Source organism: Erinaceus europaeus, chromosome 18, assembly GCF_950295315.1.
Source record: "Erinaceus europaeus chromosome 18, mEriEur2.1, whole genome shotgun sequence".
In the NCBI taxonomy this organism is placed as follows: domain Eukaryota; kingdom Metazoa; phylum Chordata; class Mammalia; order Eulipotyphla; family Erinaceidae; genus Erinaceus; species Erinaceus europaeus.
The window spans coordinates 21799677-21805251 of NC_080179.1; the positions used below are offsets into that span (position 1 = coordinate 21799677).

The window sequence follows — 5575 nt, forward strand, 5'->3', positions numbered from 1 at the left end:
AAGGTGAAGAGAGAAAGAACCAGACATCACTCTGGCACATGTGCTGCCGGGGATGGAACTTAGGACCTCATGCTTGAGAGTCCAAAGCCTTATCACTGTGCCACCTCCCAGACCACAAAAGTTTTGTATTTATTTATTTTCTCTTTTGTTGCCCTTGTTTTTTATTGTAGTAGTTATTATTATCGCTGTTATCAATGTCATCATTTTTAGATAGGACAGAGAGAAATGGAGAGAGGAGGGGAAGACAGAGAGGGGGAGAGAAAGATAGACACCTGCAGACCTGCTTCACTGCATGTGAAGTGACTCCCCTGCAGGTGGGGAGCCGGGGCTTGAACTGGGATCCTTATGCCAGTCCTTGCGTTTTGCACCACGTGTGCTTAACCCGCTGTGCTGCTGCCCGACTCCCATGGGATCATTTCTTTATCCTTATTCCTTTTCATTATAAATATGATGTGTCTTGGTATCTTTAAGTCTGGGTTAATTCTGTCTGAGACCCTCTGGGCTTCTTGAACCTTCATGTCTTTTAAGTTGTCTAAACTAAGGAAGTTCCCATCTATTGTGGCAAACACTAGAAGAAGAAATGTCCTGAAGAATGTTTTCTCCTCCTCCCTTTCTTTCTTCCGCTGGTGGGCCTATAATGAGTATGTTATTTCTTTTGAAGTCATCCCACATGTCTCTGTTGTTGTTTTCAGTATCTCTTAGTCTCTTTTTTAAAAATCTCTTACTTCTTTCTTAGTTTTCTCTAATTCATCCTCAGTCTTGCTAATTCTGTTTTCTGCCTCATTCATTCTATTCTCTCTCCTTTCTGTTGTTTTCTGTAGCTCAGCTATATTGTTACGCAGTTCTGATACTGTATTAGCTTGTTCAGCTAGTTGTGCTCCTAGTTCAGCTATTTCAGCTTTCAGCACTATAATTACCTCAAGATAGTGCTTTCTTTCAGAGTCTCACTTGTTTCTGCATTTCTTTTCTTTTCTTTTTATATTTCAGATAGATATTTTCTTTTATTTCTTCAAATTTGTTACCAGGAGTGACTGAAATAAAAACACAGAACTGAGTCCCATCATCATCATCAGCAGCATGACTTTAAGAAGACTGGCCAGGTAAATATTATTGGTTCCCATTTTCAACCAGTGAAGAGTTGCCAATGATAAATACAGCTAGCAGTCTGTTGAGAAAGGCTGAGATGTGTTCTATAATACAGCATGCCTATTCACAGAGCGGGTGGTGGGGAATCTATGAAACGACTTATGTGAATTTCTTGATTTCATCGTACAAGACAAGCACAAAAGCACCCCCCATGCCCCTGAGAACATTGGACCAGGCCCCTTGAAGAAAGCTTTGGATCCTTCATCATGAGCAATCTTCCTCCAGCAGTCGATTGTGCATGATGTCAGTTCCTTTGTGCCCTGACTGCATCATCATTCGACGTCGGACAGTATCAAATGGGTAGGAAGGCTGTGGCTGACTGAGCGATCATCCAGCTGACAAAGATGTGTGTGTTCTTGGGGTCCCAGAGCATTCCCTTGGCCGTGTCATAGATACCAAAGTAGGCAGCCCGGTAGATGATAATTCCCTGCACAGACACGTTAAAGCCCTGGTACAGGCCCTTAATCCCATCTGATTTGTAGATTTTAACCAGGCAGTCGCCGAGGCCTTTGAATTCTCGCTCAGCTCTGGCTTTGCCCACATCAGCAGCTAGACGGGTACGGGCAAAATCGAGAGGGTACACGAAGCACAGGGACGTGGCCCCAGCTGCACCACCTGATGCCAGATTGCCGGCAAAGTAGCGCCAGAACTGGGTCCTCTTGTTCACCCCTCCCAGGAAGATCTGCTTGTTGAGGGCCTGGGTGGCGAAGTATCTGATGACATTGGCTAGGTTCCCATGCCAGAAGGACAGCACACCCTGTTCCTTGGGGATACGGACCACACAGTCCATGATGCCCTTATATTGCTTGTCAGCGGTGATTTGGGTGATTTGCTTGCTGGCATGTTGCACCTGCAGCAGCAGTTTAACCCACTTGATGGGTGCCACGGCGATCTTGGAGATAGCGGTGGCCACCTCCCCTGCCAGGAAGTCCTTGGCAAAGGACACGGAGGCCCCTGTCATGTTGGGAAGGAGGAGGCGGCAGCAAGTGTGGTGCAGGTAGAAAAGGTGGCAGCAACTCCGGTACTCTGGTGTTTCTGCATTTCTGATGACATTTCTTTCAAACTCTTCCCTCACTCCTGTAACTAATTCCTTAATTAGCATTTGGATGTTGATCTCATCTCAGTGCTTCTACCTTTGAGGGGTTTTTAGCTGGACTTTTGTCCTGGTTCATTTCTCCAGTGTTTCGCCTTGGTTTAACCATTATTATAATGAGTTATGAGGTTCTTCTCTCAGTACTTTTCAGTTCACTGATCACTCTTGCCTGGATTGACTTGTGTCTAAGGTACTTAAAGAATTCACAATTGTGGACATTAACAGTTGTTTCGATGTTATCTCAATCCCTGAGTTGAAGCACAGTGGCTGTTAAAGCGTCTTTTATTCTTTTTCTTCTCTCTCCAGAGTCCTACCCCACCAGGAAAAGATAGAAACTGTCTGGGAGTATGGATCAACCTGCCAATGCCCATGTTCAGTAGAGAAGCAATTACAGAAGCCAGATTCTCAGCTTCTGCACCCCATAATGATCCTAGGTCCATGCTCTCTGAAGGATAAAGACTAGGAAAGCTTCCAGTGAAGGGAATGGGATATGGAACTCTGGTGGTGGGAATTGTGTGGAATTGTATCCCTCTTATCCTACAGTCTTGTTGATCATTATTAAATCAATTAAAAAAAGAAGAAGAAAAAGAGGCAATCATTTATACAACTGAAAAAAAAATCAGCACATTTAGATGATTTCTGTCTTGTTTCTTCTCATAGCCTTTCAGCTATAAGAGTTTGGAGAAAGAAAAAAGTAATGAGTTTCACTTGGGCAACTTTACATAAACAGAGTCAACCTACCAACATTCTGGTGCTAACTCAAGAGGCTGATGTAGTGAGCACTATCACCTGGAGACTTGCAGAAAAAAAAAAACTGCCTTCATTTGAAGTATGAATGCTCTAAAAGACACAGCTACTTTTGAAATGTGGATGTGATAGGGTTTGCATCTGACAGTGGAGAAAGAACAACAAATTCTCAGGTCTCTTGATGGATCAAAACATGAGAAGATCCAAAAGTACTTTTCCACCTACCTTGGCTGCCAAATAGAAACCATCTCCACTATCCATCTGTAAATTTTCTTATCATACTAATCAGAAATTCTGAGCCCACTAAATAGTATCTCCTCTTTCCCTCTCTCTCCAGAGAGTGTGGTAACCACCATTCTATTTTCTGTCTCTATGGAAATACACAGTATTTTTCCTTTTTTTTTTTTTTTCGTCTGACTTATTTTACTAAGCATAATGTTTCTTGTCCATGTTATGGCATGTATCGAAACTATTTTCCTTTGTATAAGTACCGTGTACTAACCGATTGTACCACTGGAGCTCCAAGCTGAACAATATTCTAGTGTATGCATTGAGCACATCTGCTCTTTTCTTGATGGACACTTGAATAGTTTCCATTTGACTGTTGTGAATAATGCTGAAGTGAGCACTAGCACATGAGAGTTAAAAAAAATTCTATTTATTTACTTACTGTTGGATAGAGACAGACAGAAATTGAGAGGCGTGGGAAAGACAGAGAGAGGGAAAGAGATAGAGAGATACCTGCAGATCTACTTTACCATTCCTGAAGCTTTCCCCCTGGAAAAGCTTGGTGCAGACCAAGGGCTTGAACATAGGTCCTTGTGCAGTGTAATGTGTGTACTTAATCTGGCATGCTACCACATGGCCTTATATACGTTGACGAGCTGAATAGTTCCAATAGTAATGGAGTCGTAGTAGAAGGTCAAAGAGGCCGTATGGTAAACGTCCACAAGACACGATTTGGCGTAGATGGCTCGGCCATGTTTAGGATGGAGATTATAGCATATTAAATCGAATCCACTGATGGTGAATCGAGCAGCTTCATCGACTGCTATATGTGTTTCTTGTAGGCAAATAACATCTGCCTGATGCTGTATCGCCAATTGACCAATAAGAACGCATTTGGCAAAGGACAGCCCCTCAGCATTAAGTTGGAGGACTCAAAGAACAGGGCCAACAGCTTGAAAGCTGTCAGGAGCTGCTTGTTGCTGGCTTTGAAAGTGACTGGGATCCATGTGGATTCAGTCGGCTAGGAAGGATCGTCAGTTTCCCCAATGAATGGGTACTCACGGGATGCACCACGGGAAGGTCGATCCAATGCACCTCCGTTTATCTTGTCCATCTCCAAAACTCTCTCCCTTTACACTGTCTTAACTGGAAGATGCTTTGAAGAGGGTTAAACCGGGAATGGCTGCTGGCTATGATAACATCACCCCAGAACTCATTCTTAACTAGGGCCCTGCGGCAAAGAAGTGGCTCACTTCATTCCTGTCCCACATCTTGGAATCTGAATCTATGCCCAAAATTTGGCATCGTGCAAAGATAATTGCAGTTTTGAAACCAAAGAAAGACCCAACACTGGCCGCCAGCTATAGACCAATTTCTCTCCTCTCCATGTGTTACAAACTCCTTGAGAGGCTGCTTCGGTCACGTATTTCTCCTCTTACAGAGAAATTCCTATCACCGCCCAAGCTGGTTTCCGCCCAGGAAGATCTACCTGCGAACAAGCCCTGGCCCTCTCAACTTACATTGAAAATGGATTCCAGAAGAATTTAAAGACGGGTGCTGTCTTTGTTGATCTCACAGCAGCCTATGACACAGTCTGGCACCATGGTCTCCTAGTCAAGATCTCAAGATGCCTGCCTCCATTGGTGGCCAACACTATATCGTTTCTTCTCCAAAACAGAAGATTCCGGGTGCATCTGGGTGACAAGTCTAGCAGATGGAGACTTGTCTCAAGTGGCCTCCCCCAGGGCTCTGTTCTAGCTCCTACGCTATTTAATATTTACATCAATGACCTCCCAGAAACTTCTTCAAGGAAGTCCATCTACGCCAATGACATCTGCTGTGCAACTCAGGCATCCAGGTTCGACATCCTCGAGGAAACACTCATGAAAGACATGTCTCTGATATCTGATTACTGTAAAAAATGGCGACTAATCCCCAGCACTGCAAAAACGGTATCATCTGTTTTCCATCTACACCATGCCTCGGCCTCGCGTGAGCTTAATGTGCAGCTTGGCGATACGAGAATCCGGCATGAAGCCCAGCCAGTCTATCTTGGCGTTACTCTCGATCGCACTCTGTCATTTCACAAACATCTCATAAAAACTGCAGCAAAGGTGGGCGCGAGGAATCACATCATTGCAAGACTGGCCAGCTCCTCATGGGGCGCGAGCGCTTCCACACTACGATCATCCTCTCTGGCATTATGCTATTCCACTGCAGAATACTGTGCCCCAGTATGGTTCCGTAGCCCCATGTCCACTTGGTCGATTCCAAATTATATTCCTCCATGAGGATAATTTCTGGAACCATCCGTTCCACCCCGGTTCCATGGCTGCCAGTTCTTAGCAACATCGCCCCGCC

General features: G+C 44.4%; 1 pseudogene; it reads right to left on the bottom strand.

Annotated features, from left to right (window-relative positions):
- Nucleotides 1-987: 987 nt before the first annotated feature.
- On the bottom strand, nucleotides 988-2124 carry LOC103128480 (ADP/ATP translocase 2-like; annotated as a pseudogene).
- Nucleotides 2125-5575: the final 3451 nt, after the last annotated feature.